This window comes from Lissotriton helveticus, chromosome 8 (assembly GCF_964261635.1).
Source record: "Lissotriton helveticus chromosome 8, aLisHel1.1, whole genome shotgun sequence".
NCBI classification, from domain to species: domain Eukaryota; kingdom Metazoa; phylum Chordata; class Amphibia; order Caudata; family Salamandridae; genus Lissotriton; species Lissotriton helveticus.
This window is the reverse complement of record NC_136069.1, coordinates 975,773,307-975,795,623: the sequence shown is the minus strand read 5'-3', so window position 1 is coordinate 975,795,623 and position 22,317 is coordinate 975,773,307. Positions and strand designations below refer to the sequence as shown.

At 45.7% G+C, this 22,317-nt stretch overlaps 1 pseudogene; it reads left to right on the top strand.

Annotated features, from left to right (window-relative positions):
• Positions 1-14,382: 14,382 nt before the first annotated feature.
• Positions 14,383-14,525, top strand: LOC144774580 (5.8S ribosomal RNA; annotated as a pseudogene).
• The last annotated feature ends 7,792 nt before the right edge of the window (positions 14,526-22,317 follow it).

Sequence of the window (22,317 nt, the reverse complement as noted above, 5' to 3'; positions counted from 1 at the left end):
AATAGAACGCCCTGTAATAATTTCCCCCGGGCAAGAGCCACCGGTCCATTTCGTAAGCAGGATTCGGAACTGGACCATACATAGCATGATTCACAGCACTCAGTTGAGATGCCCAATATTACCGTCGTATATCAGGTAACGCAATGCCCCCATCGTACCAGGGTAACGTGAGCTTAGCCAACGCAATACGAGGCCGGCCAGCCCATACCAGCTTCCTTTGGAGGCCCTCAATTTCGCGGAAATAGCTAGCCGGCACTAGATCAAGTGTATTTTGCACAGCATATAAGAACCGGGGAAGAGACATCATTTTAAACAGGGCCGCCCGTCCCAGGGGGGATAAGGGCAGATTACACCAAGCCGCGACGTCCGACCGAAGTCGGGCGAGTGGAGGCAACAGATTCCGATCATAGCGCAACACAGGGTCAAGTGAAATATAAATACCCAAATACTTAAAACCCTCGGTGCGGACCGGGATCGGGCACACTCGGGGCAAAGAGAGAGGGTCACCGGTAAGCGGGAAAATACAGGATTTGGACCAATTGATAACCAACCCGGAGTTACGTCCAAAGGAACGCAGGACATCAAAGAGGACTCCCAATGACTTACGGGGGGACGTCAAATACAACAAAATGTCGTCGGCATATAATGAAACACGGTCTTCAAAATCAGGGGACCACCGAATACCCTTCAAGGAGGGTTCCCACCGGAGCCAGGCGGCCAGCGGCTCGAGCGCGAGGGCGAACAACAGCGGTGACAAAGGACATCCCTGCCTCGTGCCTCACCCAAGAGTGAAGGGCCTTGAAGCTCTACCATTTACCACCTCCTGCGCCAACGGTTGCTCATACAGGAGTTTAACCCATGCAATAAATTTCGGGCCAAAACCAAACTTGGCGAGAGTAGCCCACAAATATGGCCACTCAACCGTATCAAAAGCCATCGAAGCATCAAGAGAAACCAAGATGGCCGGATCACCAAGAGATCCCGCCCTCGCTATGACGCCATGCAGTCGACGAAGATTGAGTGCAGTATTACGCTGGGGGATAAAACCGGACTGATCAGGGTGAACCAGTCTGCTAATCACCGTGGCTAGTCGGTTTGCCAGTAGTTTCGCCAATATCTTGGGTTCCGCGTTCAAAAGCGAAATCGGGCGATACGAGGAACAGCACTCACGGGGTTTGCCGTCTTTATGAATGACCACAATAGAGGCCAGCCTCTGGTCTCTAGGAAGACAGCCGAGGTCACGCGACGCCGCAAACATACGCAGCAGATACGGCGCCATTTTATCCGGGCATAGCTTATACAGCTCGACCGGTATGCCGTTAGGGCCCGAAGCCTTTCCTGAACGAAGAGAGCGAATAGCGAGCGCGACCTCATCGATGGAGAAATCAGCCTCCATTAAAACCCCGTCTGATTCCGCAAGACTGGGCAGCTCAAGATCACGAAGTAGCAAGCGCGAGTCCTCCTCCGGCAAGCCCGAAACCGGCGCATACACAACCCGAAAGTGCTGGGCAAACACCTCAACTATCTCAACCGGGTCCACGACTCGCACTCCATCAACTCTCTCAACCACAGGCACCACACGATTCAGTCTGTCTCGCTTATCCAGCCATGCGATCAACTTCCCCGCTTTGTCACCCACGTCGTACAGACGCCCCTGTTGCATACGATGCAGTGCCTCAGCCGAGGTAGTAACCAAGGCTCTGTAATCAGATTGCTTAAGAGCCAAAACATGCAGCGTCTCAGGCGTAACCTCAGCTTCCAACCGCTCCTCCAACACAGTAATCTCAGACTCCAATCTCACCACCTCTTCTTGTGTGCGCCGCTTCTTGTCAGCAATTAGGGATAAAGTCTGACCACGGATAACAGTTTTATAGGCCTCCCATAAGGAGACTGGGGAAGACACCGATCCCTCATTTTCAGCAAAATAAAAATTCATGCATTTGACCACCTCTGCTCTGATCTTAGGGTCCTGAAAATGCCATGGATTTATCGGGGCAATTCGGCCCCCATTCCCCAAACAGATATCCAAGTGGAGCCATATCGGGGAGTGGTCTGAGATCCCTCTAGCCAAGTGTTTAATTTCACGCACAGAGAGCAACTGCACCACCGGCACGAGGAAATAGTAAATTCTCGAGAGACTGCCATGAGCCCCCGAGTGGAAAGTGTACTGAAGCCGGCCAGGGTGCAGCTGCCTCCAGCAGTCGGCCAAACCAAAGGCATCCAAGAATTTCCCCAACCATAACTGCGAGGCAGGGAGGAGCCTGGGGGGGCTACGATCACTCTCTCCATTCGCCACAGAGTTAAAGTCCCCACCCAACACCAGTAAGCCATCAGGCAAACCAAGGACAACCTCACCCAAGTCGGTGAATGTGGTAGATTGCAGCACAGGCGGGACATAAATAGACAGTATGGAAATCAATTTCCCCTCCCATCTCCCCGTAATGCCAGCATAGCGGCCCCTGTCATCCAGCACCGTGCTATCTATCTCCAGGGGAAGGGAATTCCTGACCAGGATACCAACCCCTCTTGATCCCAAAGTAAAGCCGGAATGTGCCACCAAACGATAGCCTCTTCTGTCCAATGCATGACATGTATTGCCCACCAAATGGGTCTCCTGAAGCAAGACCACATCTGGGGTGTGTCTCTTCAAATATTGTAGCACAATCCCACGTTTTATCCTGTCCCCAAGACCGTTAACATTCCAGCTCAACACCCTGAGTCCCCTACCCCCCATCCCGGAAGAAGACCGACCGCCCCTCCCATCCCGAGACAGACACATGAAAGCAATTGTAAAGCAAAGCACAGCCTCGAAACCAACAAAGAGAAAAGAACCCCACCACCACCCCCAAGGAACCCATCAAATTCAAACCCCCCTCCCTGCACCCCTGCGGTAGACCTAATAGCCACCCCAACTTGCAGTGTGCCTGTCGCCCCATTGAACTAACCTACAGAAAGAGATAAAAAGTCCCCAGAGGAGGAAGATCCCCGAACCCCCCCACCCCCGGGCATTCACACAATGCTTGAAACAAAGTCTCTAAGCCACTGCAGCGGATGATGGCTCGCCGATGTAGACTCACTGCTCCTGGCCCTCCACGCCTCCCTCAGCTCCTCTCGAGTCCTCCGGGCCCTCATGATGCGTCGACAAAGTGTCTAACCAGTCACTAACCACCTCAGGGCGGTCAAAGAAGAATGCACGATCAGCATGTTCGATTCTCAGGCGGGCCGGGAAGAGCATAGCATATTTCAGTCCCAGGTCCCTGAGTCGTCTTTTCACACCCGTAAAGCCCATCCTCTGTTTCTGAACTGCCTGAGTAAAGTCAGGGTAAAAACTAATTGAAACGTTCTCAAATTTAGTGGGCCCATTGGTGCGCGAAGCTTGCAGGATAGCGTCCCTATCACGAAAGTTGAAAAGTCTAGCAATTATGGGCCGCGGAGCGGCTCCCGACTTTGGCTTGCCACCCGGAACACGGTGGGCGCGCTCCACAGCGAAGAATTTACTGAGGCCTTTCGGCACCAGATGCTTCAACACGAGGTCCTCCACCAGGATATCAACAGGCATGTCGGCAGAAGTCTCCGGGACACCCACAATGCGGACGTTATTGCGCCTGGCCCGGCCCTCGAAATCTTCCAACCGATTGGCAAACAGGTCACAAGTAGTCCTAAGATGGCGGACCGTGGTCTGAAGGTCCGAGACATCCGTGGTCAAACTAGCAGTCTTGAGATCGAGAGATTTGACACGCTCATTCGTTTTCCCAAGGTCCGCTCTGATGAGGGTGACATCAATCGCCACCGTATCAATCTTAGCCGCTAGTGTTTCATATTGCTGACCCATGGCGGATTGGACACTCGCAATAGCGCCCATAACGTCCTTCAACGTTGGCTCCTCGTCATCAGGAGCACCATCCCCAGCTTCTTCCAGGGCACCACTCAATCCGCCCGGGGAGCCCCGTGGTCGAGTAAATCGATCAATGGTCTGAGATTGGGTGACCCCCCCTCGGGACGAGCCTCTTTTGCCGCGCCTCTCAACGACTGTTCTGCCCGTCATGTCGTGGAAGGAGCTCCAACGGGAATTGTAGAATCAAGGCAAAGCGAACTCCGTTGTGGCAGGCTCTGAACTGCGAGTGGATAAGGGCGCAGCATAAGCAGCAGGCTGGCAGCGATAGCAGAATCGGAACTCGGATCTGGAAGTGAGCGTTCACAACAAAGAGAAGAAACGAAACCGAAAGTACACCAGGGGCAGCGGGCGTGGCTTATCCGCCGTTGTTGTTCGATTGCCACCTGGGTACCTCGGGGACTCAAGCCCCCGGCTGGCATACGATATAGGACTCAAAGTTCAAAGCGCAGCAGGTCCAGTATCCGACGGCCAAATCGATTTCTGAAAAGAACGCTGGCATCAGCAGGGCTTCAATAAAGAGCACCCATCGTCAAAATCAGGATCTTGCACAGGATAGTCGCGGGAGGCGGAAGGGGTATCGGGAGCCCTTAGCTCACGCGTCCATCTTGGTATCGCGCGAAGCTCCTCCGAGATGTTGTAATTTTATTTCTAAAATGTTACCTTGTTGTATGAGAAGTTGGCAATGTTTGGTGCAGGAAGATGCCTAAGCTTAAGATTGGCTCCATAAACAATAACGGTTTGAACGACTGGAAGAAGAGGTGTAGATTTGAGGAATACCTTAAAATAATAGATATAGATATTTTGGCAATACAAGAGACTCATCTGCCATGGAAAAATAAGCACTGGCTTAAGTTAAAAGGGTTTGAGATCCTGTCTTGCTCCTCTCAAACGTCTACCACAAGGGGTGTGGCCATTATTGGGAAGGCGGGCCTGGGTGGAATTAAGCGTTGTAAGGCAGATGCCCTCGGCAGGTGGGCTGTATGTGAAATGAACCTCGGATGTACTATCTGTTCAATCTATGGAGCTAATTCGGATGATCCTGATACCTTTGATCTTATTGAGAAAGAATTAATAGATTGGCCAGCTCCATTAATAGTCTGTGGAGACTATAATATTTCGGCAGATTTTACTAACGATATCCCATACACTGGACGTAAACCCAGGGTATATAGAGCCATATCCGCCCTCCTGCTGTCACATGGGTTGAGAGATGTTTGGGGCAATAAGGAACCACTGGGTACTGGGTTTACTTACTTTTCACATCCTTTTAATAAATATTGTAAATTAGATTACTTTTTTGTATCAGCCTCAGAAATGAATAAGGTTAAAATCTCTAAACTTCCAATGATAATGTCTGATCATAACCCCTTGGTAATGATAATGGATGTTAATCGACCTACAAAAGGACCAAGACCATGGACTTTCGATAGGAAACTATTAACTGACAGTGTTTATATTGAATATATTAAAAATTGGTCAAAGGCCTTCTTTGATGCCAATAGATATAGTGCTTCCCGGGGGATAGTGTGGGACAGCTTTAAGGCAGGGTTAAGAGGGGAGACCATTAGCTATACTACTAGACAATGGAAAAGAACCAAGTTGGAAAGGGAGCAATTACTGGAAAGCCTGAGTAATGCAGAAATGCAGCATCAAAGGGATATATGTCAGGGGCGGCAAGGATTGGAAACTCTTGAGAGGATTAATACTATAAAAGCGGGATTACAGATCCAACTGGCCAAAAAATGAGCGGCGGAATACCATACAAATAGAACTAGGCTCTATGAGATAGGGGAACAGGCTGGAAGGGCATTAGCGCTGCGTATCAAACAAGTTACGTCAAAAAATATAATTACAAAAATAGAGGAACAAGGGAGAGTATATGAGGAGCCTGCCGAAATTTTGGAGGTCTTCAGAAGGTTTTATCAAGATCTATACCAGGAGGAGGTGGTGACAGATGCCCCAATTAACAGCTGGGAAAGTATAGGTCAAAAACTAGGTCAACAGGAGAGGGAGGATTTGGAACAGGCTATAACCATCGAGGAGGTAATAGGAGGATTGCAAAGTCTGGCAGCAGGTAAGGCAGTGGGCCCGGATGGGTTACCACTTGAAATATATAAATGCTTGCGGGAGGAAATATCCCCTCTTCTCTTAGACTTATTTAACGGGATTATGATTACTGGTAAGATACCTGAGTCATGGAGGAGCACCAATATCGTGGTGTTCCATAAAAAGGGCAAGCCCAAAGAAAATCCAGGGTCCGATAGGCCTATCTCCCTGGTCAATGCCGATAATAAGCTGTATGCCAAGATATTGGCTACCCGTTTCGGGAGGATCATCGCGACCCTGGTCTCACCCTGGCAGCATGGGTTCATCCCAGGAAGAGGCACGACGGATCATATTAAAAGAGCGATTACCGTATTTGACATCTGCGCTGCCGGGGGGGAGGGGGCCGCGATGGTCCTCCTCGATGCGGAAAAGGCATTTGACCGGGTGAGGTGGTCCTTTCTATGGAGAGTGTTAGAGGAGAGGGGGTTTGGACCAAGGTTCCGACAGGCCATACAGGCAATGTACTCTACTCCCTCAGCCAAGATCCAGTTGATGGGTGGGAGCTCTGGAAAAATTAGTATAACGAGAGGTACTCGGCAGGGCTGCCCCTGCTCTCCTATCCTATTTGCCCTGTACATAGACCCATTAATTATACAGATATTGTCTAACATGGCGATAAAACCAGTAATTATAAAAGGATTTCAAACAAAATTGCTCGCATATGCGGATGACCTAGCTGTTATCACGAAAGATCCGGAATCCGCTATGAGGGAAATTGTGAGCATGACAAATTTGTTTGGGAAATGCTCAGGATATCGATTGAACGAAGCTAAGACCCAAATTTTGTGCTCCAAGAATATAATTAAACAGGACGCTAGGTATGTCAATTCTGTGGTGTATCTTGGCATATCACTTAATTCACAACCAGGGAATATAATTGGAGATAATTTTACACCCCTTTTGAAATCAATGGAACAAGAGCTAAAGAGGTTGAATACACTTCATTTTTCAATAATAGGCAGGGCTAACGTTATCAAAATGACTATGTTCCCCAAGATTTTGTATAAACTAAGATCTATCCCATTTAAAATAGAGGATAAATTGATAAAGGAAATCGAAGCAATCTTTATGAAATTTCTTTGGAAATATGGCAAGATCAGAAGATCAAATAGGTATATGTCTTTATCTCAGGAGAGGGGAGGGTTAGGTATGCCTAATATTAGGAATTACCACTGGTCTTGCCTCCTTACAGAAATGGCAATACTCTTTGACCAGGAGGGGGCGGCACAGGAAGGGGGCCCTGATGATATTCCATCGATATTTCAACTGGCACTGGGTGAGGAAGCATTTGGGATACTCTTGAGAAAAACGGAAAGGAGGTACTATAAGAAATCACGGTACAAAATACTTGAAGGTATAGCTGGGGTCTGGGCATCTGTGCAGAAAGTAATGGGAATATCAAGGTATAACCACCATACTCCTTTATGGAGTTCTGGACTTTTCCCAAACTTGTGTATGGATGGATCCTGGAGACATTGGGAGCAGCAAGGTATTGTAACATTTGGACAAATAATAGTGAACGATGCATGCAGATCATTGATTGATCTAAGGCTGCGATATTCACTACAGGAAGGGCAAGAATATACATATCTTCAGGTGGTAAATACAATCAGATCAGTAAGACCCCGAATTAATTTGGGAAAAAGGAGTAATCTCCTGGATTATTTGAAGGGAGGCGGGCGCAAAATTAATGGACTTTACAAAATCCTTATGGAAAGTTCTCCAGATGACATGCTTAAGACCGAGGCAGCCTGGGCCGTAAAATTGGGGGACCCAGAGACTGATCTGGATAGAGCTCTTACTTTTGATAAGAGATTTCTGCGTTCCTCCAATCTTAGAGCTCAGCATTTTAAAACTCTATTTAATTTGTATTATACCCCATCCAAACTGTTTGACTGGGGGATGAGGGTTGATAGCGATTGCCCCAGATGTGGCAAAGGACCTGCAGATATTGTACATATGTTTCATGGGTGCGAGAAACTGAAACTAATTAAAACGGAGATAACAGCTTTCTTAGAGGGGCTCCTAGAAGTTAAAATAACTCTATCCCCAACACTATTGATTATTGGATGTGATATCAATCTAAAATTAAGGATTGAGGAGGAAGCTCTAATTTTTATAGCAGTAGCAGTACTCCGGTTATTAATATCAGCCGCCTGGAAAGATGTAGAGGCTCCAACATTTCAAATGTGGCTATGTAGGCTGCTGGGTATCCACAACATCGAGGGTGCTCTATATGAACTTAAGGGCTTAAAAACAAGAGAGATGGGGCTACGGCTGTGGGCACCAGTGGCTAGATGGAGAACTATAAGGATGAGGGGCCAGGGGAACGGGAGTTAATGGTGTTTTGTTTCTCCCTTTTAGTCTCTTTTCTCTATAATTTCTCTCACCCTAGTATGCTGTTACCAGAGACACTGAATAAAAGAATGGCTAAGAGTTAAAGTAATCTAACTATGAAAGATCTTCTCCCTTTATATTTCCTGATTCTCTATATATCCATACATGTTCATAATCTGTTTATGTTTGCTAGTTTCGGTCTATTGTATGTTTACATCTGAATGAAATGTATATATATTTTTTTGTGATATGAATACACGTACTCTCAATAAAAAAAAGGATCTAATCAGCTCCGTACCTTGGTTATAGAATGAAGGAGGTCTTGTATCTCTCTCTCAGGACTCGATCTCCCAGTAACCCGCAAGGGTGACTGGAAACACTGGAGCTGAATTTCTCGGCAGGAGAAAAGACAGCGTCTCTCACAGTGCGTCAATGGGAGGGTCGGCTTCCTTCGGCACTCGTTTTCCAGCAGGGCGTCGGGTAAGTAGATAGCCGATCTGCTCCAAACCACCGTGTGTTTGCTAAGGCAGATGCTGGTATATTTATACCTGGAAGGTGCCGAGTTTGACGTAAGGTTGGACATAAGACGTCACTAAGAACTCGCAGTTCTTTCAGGACTCCAGGATTTCTTGGACAAATCAAAACAGAAGCAGGGGGAATTCCCGGGCTGCTGTAGGTTGGTTTGTTTAAAGAACGCGTTGTACTTTCTAGGAGTCTATGGAAGTAGCCTTGCCGTATTTGGACTGCATTGGCTATGACTAAATTTGGATATGATTCTTATGCCTTTATAAGGATATGATTTGTTATAACCACATAAGGGCATGAATCGGGAATATTTAAATAGGGTCCTAGATACGTTCACAACACCCACTCCACGTATAATATCCATCATTACTAAATACTAAGCAATACTAAACATATAACGATGCATGTGTTTTCCAACCCACCCCAAAATACATAAAATGCATTTGAAATGGTATATACACAAAAAATGAGCATTATACTGTACGTTTTTCAAGCAGTGGTATCATTCAGATAATGCATATAGTAAGTTTAAAATATTTGCTGAATGAATTTGCGAAAATTACATTTATGAAATGGCTCTTAATACAGAAGAGAAGGTCGAGACCATTTCATCACATATTTATTCAAGATTGTACATGTGCTAGAGGCTAAGTCAAAATATTGTTTTTAGAGCTTCAAAAATAGAAATCTTGTTCTCTAAGAATAGTTCTACTTTAAGCAGAGTACCATGTGCCAACAAAAAAAAAGTAAATATTTTGGGAACGGAAAAATAGTTTTGCTTTCAGGGGAAGAGAGAAAAATAGTTCCAATGTTTTCAGAAGTGTTGTTTATCAAAACTGAAGGCCGAATTCAGAGTTCAGGGAACGCTGTGTGCTCATGTTTTGTTTTAAAAGTTATTCTCGTTGTTAGGGGAGAACATAAGTTCAGATAGGCTGGCAAAGAATTCGTCTACAACAGTAGGTGAAAGTTGGACCAAGTCCGAAAAAGTCGAAATAGTGCAGATGTGAGATTCATTGCCATCATCGATGTCTGGATCAGCAATGTTCACAGAAGGTTGTACCTGTGTGCCGCTTCCATCTCGTACCTCACCGCCACCTAATCGTAATGGTGAGGTCTCAATGAATGCCGTCATCAGAATAGTTAGCCGCTGGGGACAACACTTTGCATGAGCCGTTACCGAACCAAGCAAAGTATCGATATCCATTGGTACTGCTGATGGTGGTGTAAGACAGACGTCCAACACGCATTCTTCTCCGCATAGCAGGCATCGTAGAACAGGTAAGATGCAATCTTGCCAGATTGGTCTGAATGAAAGAAACCAGGTAGTATTCAGATCTCTTAGCTTCGCCAAGCCGAGGACCTTAGTAATCCTTTCTCGGTATCTCATCGCTAGGATCGTTTCTTCCATTGTTGCCTGGGTTTTGTCTGTGACTTGACCTGCCATATCGGAGCAGAAGGAACAAAAATAAAATTCCTGCTACGAGTCCCAAGAGAAGAGCAGGCCACCGAACACAGAGTGCGCGAAATTCGGGAAGATGTTCAGGACTGCTTTAAAGGGTGCTAATAGTCCCGAAAAAAATTGTCTTAAATACATGTGCGATGCCACTGGTATCAGACATGTTTAAGATTTGACCTAACATTTCTACGAAATGCACAGGGCAATTTGTCGATAATAGTGTATGTATCTCTGCCGCTGTCCTTGCAACTTGCAGATCATACGTCTCTTTGGATGAGGTTAAAGGCACAGTTGTCTGTAAAAGAATAGACTTCATTCTGCTTAAAGTATCAATTCGAATAGAAGAGATTTTCAGAGAAGGCCATATTGTTGCCTCCTTGTCTGGTTTGCTGTTTGGATACAATACTTGCATACAGCAAATGACCCTGGAAGTAACGCTCATGAGATAGGCTTTTCCTGGCACCATGCCACAACAGCTGTGGTCACTTACTATAACGTAGCTGCCATTGGAAAGCTGTCTGAAAAAAGGCTCTATCTGTGTTGCAGGGGTGCCGTGCAGGTGACATGAAAGGTTATTTCATGAACCTTCGCAGGCTCCATGCAAGTTGATACCTTGACACTGAAGTGTACAGCTTAGTGAATTTTTACAGTTGTTACCACTAAGAAATACCTCTTTTTTTCCCTTCACTATAACATCTATGTGTAGAAGGTAAATTCCAGGTTGACTTGATGTATCCTTTATACAACCTTTCATACAGGCCTGCTGGTATATACTTTTGGCAATACTGAAACTGAAAAGTCGTTATCAATGGAAGTTTAGCTTAGAGCCAAGGTACCACTGAAGCTGCTGTAGGTGTGTGATTCCTGGGTAAGAAAAGGGCAGGCCTGACCGAAATGGAGGACTCACTCTTCGCTTTTGCGCCAGTTCTCCAGTGGTTGGTTTCTCAGAAATACTTGAGAGGGGCAGTTCTGTCTGTGCAAAAGGCTGCCACCAGTTCTCCAGTGGTTATGCTTCAGGTTTCCCTGTTCCCCATCTGTTTTGGAATGTACAGTTTTGTCTGCTAAGGTACCTGCTCACACTTTATACAATCTATGGCCTCGACAGAAGAGCGGTGCACCAGGAGAAGAAAAGTAGGAGGTAGGGAGAGACTTTAGTCTTAGGGTACAGATACAGTGCTCTTAGTATCTGTTAGATTCATATCTGGTGTACTGAGCGAGACACTGGACAGAATTTGTAGAGGGCACTACCTGGATTGGTGGTTGCTAAAATTCTGCAAGAAAGACTTTGCATCATTGGCCAAGATTGTTCTCCATTTGAGTTGCTAGCAAGTGCAGCTCCAACGCAGATGATTTTTGAATTTTTGATGGATAATACGAGCCTGCCTGTGAGGCTCAGACGGACACAGGGAGAAGACCCCCCCCCTCTGGCTGGCTGTGTGGCAGATTGTTTCCTTTACTTTAATTTGGACATTTTAGCTAGGACAACGAGTGCTTTTGAATGTTCCTATTCCCAAGGAGGAGCAGCCCCTGGGGCTCCTTGTCCAGATGTCCCTGATAATTTTGGTTCTCATGGTCTACAAATTTAATATTGAGTTTGTTTGTATGCTAACTGTTGCTTTCATATTTCTCTTTAGAGAATTAGTTTCTTGTTGCTTGACACATACCTTCATGAGTATTATTTCAACGCCACCTGAGAATGTCATTGGTACTCTAGATCCTCACAAAGAGGAGCACTGGGAAGTTCATTAGGATGATGTAGTATTCAAATGTTGCACCTGACACATGTTATTCATAGAACAGCAAAACAATTATTGGGTGTGTGGGTCATTGCCTTCATACACACACACATGAGTGGAAAATTGTTGCTTGTATTCTTGCCCTATGGAAGTAGCTGTGAAGGTTAGTATACTTTGAGTGGTTTAGTAAAACACATTTCTCAGCCTGATAAAATATTTACTCCAAGGATGTTAGATATAGGTCCTAGCTGATAATGCAAGTGAGCCCTCAGTATTGGATTCAATAGGGTGTTTTCCTTGATGATGACAGTTTGATCTTATTTGCATTAATTCCTGCTCATGACTTAAAGTGTGATGTATTTAGATTAGTCAAAAAGGAGGGTGCCTCACACCCAGAGAATAATTATTGTCTTAGTAGGTATTGCAGGGGTTGTTCTTTTACTTGTTGCCTCTGTATTTCCTGCCCTATAGTATGCTGCACTACTTCTGTGACCATGACCATGCTGTGTAATGTGACAGATGGCTGGGTCTGTGGATTACTCCTTTCCGCTGCATATAAGAAGGACAGGTTACTGGCACTTCCCTTGACACCTGTGAATAGCTGCGTGGGCTGGTACACTTTGATTGGTAGGGTGAAATTCTTTCAACAGCCTGATTTCCTGACTCCCGACTGGGTTGTAGGAAATGTAGGTGTATTACTGACTTGCTGCCTCTGTGTTTATTGCCATCCCCCTTGTTGCTCCATGTGTGCCAGCAATATACGAGTTTCCAGAAGGCCACCAAGACAACATCCTGTTTCCAATGCTGTTGAACTTCATGAAATTCACTGGTTAATGCTTTTTGATGATGATATTTTTGATCAGTATAGTGTCTTGGCCCTTAGAATTTGATGTAAAGGCTCTCCTTTTAGTTAATAAAGTTAGCCACAGTCTGCTAAAAGGAGGGTCTGATAGGTTTCATTTCTCCATGCCCCACCCACTGCATACATTATGCTTATGTATGTATATATATATATATATATATATATATATATATATATATATATTTTTGGAAAACAAAGGAGGCGGCACAATCAGGATGTCTTTGTTAAGCCTTATTTATTTCAAGACTTTCACCCCAAAGTCTTGAAATAAATAAGGCTTAACAAAGACATCCTGATTGTGCCGCCTCCTTTGTTTTCCAAAAATTTACTTGGGTCAGGATCCGACCCCTAGGCAGAGCACACACTGCTGAGCGCGTCCAGAGGGCTGAAGGATCACTTTGCATATAGATATATATATATATATACATATATAGCAGAATGTGTCTAACTACTGATATATTCATTTATGTATTTACGTTTATATTCTTCTATTAGTTATTCATTTATGCGTGTGACATTATTTCAGTTTTCTTAGCTTGGCCTGTGTGCCACCATTTTTGAAGCATTTCTCTCTGCGTGCGAGTTGCACTTGCTCATCCCCCTCCCGTAGGAATAGGAATATTCCACATGTCAGCAGTTTTGTCTCTCGGCTCACTGTGACTGAAACTACTAGCGAAACCCCTTATCACTCTGTTCTCATGTGCTGGAGATGCTAAGGCCTGGCTCCGTGTCCTTGGAGTCAGATGAGAGAATGTTGCAATTCCAGGTGGAGATGCCTCTTGTATGAGGCCATTGTTTATCCTCTCCGGGGTCCAGTACTTTTCCAGTATGGGCGTGTTTTACTCTGCCTTTTTGTATTATAATGTGTTACTGTGATGATATGAGTCAGTCCTCTCGGCACACTCTTGGGGAGTGAGGTCAGACAGGGCCCTCTCATATGGGAGTTTGTGGCCTAATAAAATTGCTTGTTTATTCTTCTCCACTGTCCGGCTGACTTATTATTAGGTAACTATAGGTGAGTGTGGTAAGTCACTCAGGTGGATTTGAGCCACGCTTATCACGGCGCCTCCAACCCGGGCAAGGGTGGGGTGGGCTGAACAAGCCGGCCCGCCGGCATAGCTCAGGGCCACCCAGAGATGGACGGATGACGTGCAGATGGAGCGATCCTCCCTCGTTGCCAGGTACCCAGTTTGACCCGGTCCTGTGCAGCCTGGCCGAGGGTTTTGAAGACTCACGTGGCTGCGGGGCTGCCTGCTCCTGTCGCACTGGGAGCTCCCTTCCTCTCCCACAGGTGAGTGGGTGGGGGGACTCCCAGGCCGAGCGCCTAGTAATATTTATTTCCCCCAACAGTCAGTCTGACTCCCAGAGAGGAAGCATTGAACGAGGCACGCAGGTTGTCTCGCCGCACTTCCTCCCCCCTCTCCTGCGCCCGCAGGTGGGTGAAAGTTTTAGAAAAGTTGCCTGTGATTCTTGGCGGTGGAACACTCGGCTCGCGAGTCGATGAAGAACGCAGCTAGCTGTGAGAATTAGTGTGAATTGCAGGACACATTGATCATCGACACTTCAAACACAGCTTGCGGCCCCGGGGATATGCTTTTCTGATGGTCGCTCGATTATCAATCGCCCAAGGACTTCCCTGGGACGCGGTTGGGGCCGTCGCAGGGTTAGCTCCGCTTCCCTTTGTCCCCCCACAAGGTCAGACCCCCCGATTGGCTGTGACAGGGTTCCTCACCGGGGCCTGCTGTACCGAGCCCTGAGAAGGGGCCTGGCGACCGGTCCGCCCAGGCCCGTCCCTGGGTGCCTGGCTGCATGCCATGCGTGGCTGTCTGTGGTATCCCACCGGCTGCCTGCCCGCACGCGCCTCGGGCGCCCACTTCTGCGGCCAGCTTCTCGGGGAGGGCAAACCCCCTTCAGATCCGATCCAGGGAAAGATGGTACGCGCCCTGCCGGGATGCCAGGCCCCAGCTTCGGCAGGGGCCCGGCCTCCCCCGGCGGCTTCCCCCGATTTTTCAGCATTTTTCTTCCGACTACGACCTCAGATCAGACGTGGCGACCTGCTGAATTTAAGCATATTACTAAGCTAAGGAAAAGAACTAACCAGGATTTCCCCAGTAACGGCGAGTGAAGAGGGAAGAGCCCAGTGCTGAATCCCCGCCCGGCGGCGGGCGCGGGAAATGTGGCATACAGAAAACCGACTCCCTGGCGTCACTCAGGGGGCCCAAGTCTGTCTGATCGAGGCTCACCACGCGGACGGTGTTAGGCTGATAGCAACCCCCGGCACGCGAGGAACGGGTCTTCTCGAAGTTGGGATGCTTGGGAATGCAGCCTAAAACAGGTGGTAAACTCCATCTAAGGCTAAATATGGGCGCGAGAAAAGAACTTTGAAGAGAGAGTTCAAGAAGCCGTGAAACCGTCGAGAGGTAAACGGGTGGGCTCCGTGCAGTCCGCCCAGAGGATTCAACATGATGGGAAGGTCTGTGGCCCGGGAGTTCCGGGTCCCCTCCGAGGGACCGGCACCCGGGCCCTACCCGGGCCCTACCCGGCCCCTGCAGGGCGCATTTCCTCTGAAGCAGTGCGCCGCTACTGGCTCCCAGTCGGCTTGTCGTGTATTTCTATAGGTTCTGATTCGATCCCCCTATTCCTGACCCTATTCTGGTTAAACTTACTAGCTAGTTAACTAACAGTCAGCCCATGAGGCAAGAAATCCCCCATGATGCAGATACCGTTATCTGACGCAGTCACACTACGGCACAGGAACGTGTTATCTGATTAGGTCATAACGCTTGAGATCTAATTAGACAAGCGATATTCCTCCAGCCCCTGATAAGGCATACGACGTTCTCATAACAAATCAAACCTATGACAACCTGGATAATCCGTGCGGCCATTGTTTTGATTTCACAGAGAACTTTAGTAAAGAATGTGCTAACGAGCAAGTCGTATGACATCTTTATTGACGTACCTATGTCCATCCTTACGTCAATCTCGGCACCTTTAAGGTATAAATATTGCCGACCTTGCCCTATGCAAACACACGCGTGGTGACAAGACGGAGCAGCCATACTTGCCGAAGCCGAGAGCAGAAGCAGACCCCGCAGGCAGCAGCCCCGCCTTCCTGACGCGCTGAGAGACGCGCTGCTATCTCAAGCCGAGAGACCCAGCACCGGCGCTTCTGGGCAGCCCTCGCAGGCAGCCTGGAATATCGAGAGCAGAGAAAGAGATACCATTCCTCATTCATCCTAAATTCCAGGTACAGAACTGAATAACCCCTCCTAGAGAATTCTTTAGTTATTCACTTGGCAAAAACAAACTTAACTTAAACTGTAACTTTCTATTCCCGCCCACGCATTAGACTTAGGTCAGGTACACGGGGTAGGCGTATTTAGAAACACCAGTTGAGTACGTTTAGTCAAATGTATATGTGTATGTAAATATATTTTAATCATTTTAAACATCATATGGCTCAGAAACCATATCAATGTTTTTACAGTATTATTTTATACTATTGCTTCTAATGTATGCACTTTACTTAACTATAAGTATTGCAATAATATCGATCCATTTCTCTTGTACGAGAAAAGAGACTGATCAATAAATAACATCTTTTATTGAACACGCCCGTCTCTTCCTTTTCTCTACATTCTGATGAGACTAAGAATGCACGTACTGACTGAGTAAAATAATTGCCTTGTGCTCACACGACTCTCGAGATTGACTCTTGATTAGGGGAGAGCAAAGTTGTCATGTTCTATGGTTGTCAGAAACTAAATCCCTTCTTGTCTAATCAGGGGAGTTCATCCTTCCTTGAACATTCGAGAAAGTTTCTAGCGAACTCTGAGCTTAGCTGGCAAACCCAAAAATTAAGTCTAGTTTCGACAGTAGTAGACCTAGTTAACGTCTGGCCTAGGCCTTTACTGCTGTAGGTACTATTCCAATGCGCAGAGCCTATTGGGAAAATAGGAGCTACACTACATGGCGCCCAACGCGTTTGGAAAGGGCGATAAAACTAACGTAAGACATTTAGAGTAACTCAGTCGTGCTTTCTCACTCAGACCCCTTTTCCCAAATACTCCAAAGACGTCTGGAGTGGGTGAAAGGTTATAATATCCTCCAAAACCTCGCAGGAGGGAACTCCTATGTATGGTTCTTGGTCTAGTCAACGTTGAAGGATACACCGTTCCAAAATATTGTGCATCTAATCTTTGTTCCATAAAGAAACCTGATCTGCAAATAAAAATAATACCATCCTGTCAGTAAAATGGGAGACAGTGATGGAGAAAGAGAGGCAATTAGATTAGCTACTGAAATAGCAGATGCTGATGCTACCATGCAAGCAGCAGACGCGGATATAATACTCATTCCGGTCATCAAAAGGAGATCTATAACCTTAAAACTTATAGAAAATGGACTGACACCTAGAGGTGGCACAGTCATATTCGTAATTGAGGCACACGAATATCGGCAGACAGAGGTATACTATACATGGATACATTTTCCAGCAGCAAATGCTGTAACAAAGTACTTCCACTATTACAAAGTAGAGGAACCTCCTGAAACGTACACTCCTTTCGAGGAGGTGGAAGTACCACTCAAATTCCAAGAGCATTTGCTCTTATTTGATGGCGCCCTAAAACATAACAATCACATTACAAGGCTCGGTCCTTTAGGAAGACCAGGAGCAACGTGGCCGGTCTTAGCCGGATACACACCACATCCAGACATCGACGAGATGACTGCACCAGAGCTATTAATACAGCTAAAACAACTACTAAAAATTCACAGACAATTAGTTCAGTATGTAATGCGGACTTCAACAATTCAGCCAGCGATTAAAATTCCACAGCTGACCCCTCACCAGGGGAACACAAATAAAATCACACCACAGAACATCCAATCCTGCCTAGGTAAAGTTCCAGCTAAACGGGAACAGATACCATTCTGGTTGGCACAGAAAATCACCCAAATAGAGGCGGTGTTTCCTGACACCACCCCATTAGAAAAGCACAGGATTCTGACTATATGTCTCCCAATGGGAATCGCACCACACATTGAGGACTGTGACACTTGGGGTACGGTCTTTGCTTCAATCTACACAAAAACGCACGGTGTTCCATCCATTTCGGTAATACCAGATGTGCTAAAACAAATTCAAGATGAATACGGTCCAGAACCTGCTTTAACTCTTGGTATGAAATTACTGAAAGACTTCAAGCAGGTCTCGGCTATATTACTAGCCAACATAAAGGGTGAAGCAGCAAACGTGGCGATCCGCCAGAGGTTAAAAGAGACAGATATAGCAGACCAACCAGCTGAAATTGCCAGAATCATAGAAAAATCCTATGAAGAACTAGGCAGAGATAGTCTAGGTGGAATACCAGTAAAACCGCAACTGACTACAAGTCCAGAAAAAATATTTTTTAATAATAATTCACCAAAAAAGAACTGGGATGGAAATAAACAATCCAATCCTAAAGAAAAGAAATTCCAGTCCAGAGGAAGGTCTCCTAGGCGAAGAGAGAAATCTCCAAACCCGAGACAAAGGTCACCTCAGAGTGAACCCTCTGGGAATAGATATAACCTTAGAAATAGGGATAATATTAAAAAACCTGATAGATATCAAGACATTGATACACGTCCGTCTCAATCTTTTCAGAATTCCTCGCAGAAATCGGAAAGAAGAGGACGATCAGAAGAGCACGCCAAGTCCAAAGACAAGGAACCTGCTCAACTGAAAAAGAAATCACAATTTCCAAAAAAGAAGGTAGCCAGTATCAAGGTAGTTAACAATGCCGAGAATACTGAGGACACAACTGAAAAACGGAGAATGGGCTCAGACAATGCTAGACAGCGCAGCAGAGGTGAGCATAGCTCGCAAAGTCCTTATGAATCATCTGGAGACAGTGGACACGAATGAATACCTTCAAGTGGAAACTGCAGATACCAGAGTTAGCAAGCCCCACAAAATATACGAGATAACATTACGTATAGAGGGAGATAAGACTAGGAAAATAAGGGGACTATTTTGGGATAACCTATCCAAGGGCTATGACATCCTTCTAGCTGAAAAAGACTGGCCACCGGAGTTTGTCAGGGAGTGCCCTCATGGCGAAGAAGTAATTATGCCTGCCTTCTCGAATCAAATACCGATTCATAAAAAATACACACTTGCTAGAAAGTGGGCAGTGGCCTTAGCACCTGCTTTATATAAAAATCACGTAGGATGGGATGAGGATTCTCCTCCTCACAAAGTCCAGTTAAAATCACAACCTACTGCACAAAGGCAGTACCCAATTAAGCAAGAAGCAAAAAAACAAGTAAATGAAATACTAGATCAGCTAGAATACCAGGGGGTGATTGAAACTTGCACCTCACAAATGAACAATCCTTTGTTTCCGGTCTCCAAACCAGACAATTCGTACCGTCTAGTTTTGGATTACCGACACCTTAACACATGTTGCAAAACTTTTGCAGTGCAAAACTCACACAGTGCTGCACTAATGAATAACATAGTGCGCAAAAAATACAAAACAACCTTGGACATCTCCAACGGATTCTTTTGTCAAAACATAGCACCAGAGAGCAGATATTTAACAGCTTTCTCAGTAAATGGCACTCAAAAACAATTCTGTCGGTTAGCCCAGGGGTACAAGAACAGCCCGGGGGTATTCTCAGCGAGAGTAACAGAATTACTACAACTATATGATGATGAAGCATTATCTTATGTCGATGACATTTACTTAACAGATGATGACTTGGAAACTCACTTGAAAAGAGTGAACACCATAATACTTGGTTTCGCTGCAGAGGGTTACAAATTCAACTTCAAAAAGTCCAGAATTGCCCATCTGACGGTCCTATTCTTAGGATATGAGTTATCAAGTGAAGGCAAAAGCCTGGCAGACAATTTCCTAGAGAAATGTGCCGTGATCCAAGCTCCTAAAACACTAAAAAACCTACAGTCAATTCTAGGCTTCCTAAATTTCGGAAGAACTTACATTGCAAATTACGCAGAAAGGGTCAAACCCCTTTACGATCTAATTAAACCAGACTTTAAAAGATCCAGTTGGACTCAAGCACACACAGAAATTTTGAGATCCTTACAAACAGACATGCTAATTAAAACAAAATTAGAAACCCGTGATAATACACGCAACCTTGTGATCCGAGTCATCCCAGGGAGATGCGGATTCACATACCTAACCTCTAATGAGGGAGATAAGGTACCAATTGCATTCAAATCACATTTGTACACAAAAGCTGAACAGAGATTCAGCAACAAAGGAAAAATTGTTCAAGCAGTTCAAACCGCAATAGCTAGAGAAAAAGACATAGCTGACGGTAGACATATCACAGTCAGAACAGCAGAATCAGCCTTTGAGGCATTAACAACACCGTGTAATTTACCAACAACAACATTGGATCCAGAATGGTTACAATGGGTAAATTCAATCACAACGGACAAAGTATATTACTTCTTTGATCCAGAACTAGAAGAATTAAAAAATCTAAAATATGAAAAAACGTATCCTCTGCCAATCGACATTCTGCCTCTACGACATTACGCCTGTGTAATCTATACAGACGGACATGCTCAACCCTCCGTTTGGGGAGAACATGCATACAATCCCACATGTGAGATTACAAAAGAAGTGTGGCACGGAGGTAAACTAAGACCTCTATTAACAAAATCACACTCAGTAGAAACTAATTCAGAACTACAAACTGAAATATTAGCTTTGAAAATGGCGCTAGATAATGCGGATCGCGAATTCCCGACACTTATAGTGTCAGATTCATATTTCTGCGTCAAAGCATATAACAAGGATTTGCAGACCTGGATTCAGAACGATTACAAAGATGACACGGATGCACCAATAAAGCAGAGACTGCTCTGGGAACAGGTAGCTCTTTTGAAAAAAGAACTACCAAAGACTCACGTGACACACTCACTGAGTCACCAGCGTGATGGCGTTCACGTTGTAGGGAATTCATTGGCTGAAACAGCCGCAGCGGCAGCCAGTAAACCGGCTCCCGTAGATCGAAAAAAGCGTACATTAAAATACATTGACGGCGAAACATTGCTGGCGGTGAAAACGTCATCAAAAGGCGACTGCTCAGCGTTACTGATCAACTATCCACTCAATTATACATACATAATCGATGCAAACTCCGTCCCTTTTGCTCGAATCCCTGGAGTGGGGGATAGAGTGATTCCAAACATGGACAGGAGAAACTTGTTAATCGCAGACGCACACATGGGCGAGGGTCTCAGACACCTTAAATTAAAAGATTCTCTGGAAGAATTACAATCACGGTACTGGTGGCCAGGCATGAGCCTGCACTACACCATGTTTGTAAAAAACTGCCCAAACTGCAACAGAGATCGCAGTGGGGAGAGAAGCAGTTTAATACCTCGTCGTATCAAGGCAGATAATATTACCAACAAAAAGAATGGCTTGCGATTAACATACACAGGCTAGTTCCACTTATAATGTAGATCCACAGCACTCGGCTGACGTCCGGACTGTTATACAAGATTTGCGAGTCTAAAAGGCATATACGCTAAGAGCATGCTACGTTCGACCACTTTTTTTTTCACTCAGGCAAACCAGCCTGGGGGGGGAAAGAATGGCCAAATGAGCACAGCCCAGCGGGAATCTTCTCACTTCCTTCCTGAGGGTATGGGATGGTGTAAAGAAAAAACCAAGGCAGAAAGCAATCTATAATGGAAAGGACATTAGGTTCGGGAGCTGGGTGGGTCAAACATCTAATAAGTGTCCAACGTAGTCTAAATAACTTGCCAAGAAATTCTCTGAAGGGATTCAGTCCGTACGAATTATTATTCGGAACTAGGATGTTGATCTCTGACCTTGATAGTCAGACTTCAGTGGTAACAGAAAAAAGCTTTGATGTCAAAGACCGTTTGGCTATTTTGCAGGACTTAAACAAAACAAGAAAAGACCTGAGCAACATACAGTTGAAAGAACAGCCAACGACCACTGAAGAATCACCACCTGTCCCAGCAAGACCTGTCTGGATTCCAAAAGTCGGGGATCTAGTCAGGGAGAAGATCGCGGTAAAGAAGGAATTTGGGCCTTCTTACAGAAAAGCAGTTCCTGTATTGTCTGTCAACGGGACAAGATCAGTTGTACTACCGCCACTTGCTGGAAAAAAGGAGAACCGAGTTGTATCCATCGACCTGGTAAAAATACAACAACTGGCCGATAACCAACAGTAGGCCAAGTGGACTCCCAATAAGTAGCAGAACACCAAGGTTTGCTACCAGTACAGAGGTCCTATCAAAGAGGCTCATCACATTCGAAACGCCTACAGAAGAACAACAAGGACTATGCAACAATGCAATAGAACTTAGACCTCTGAAAACCCAAATAAAGACATA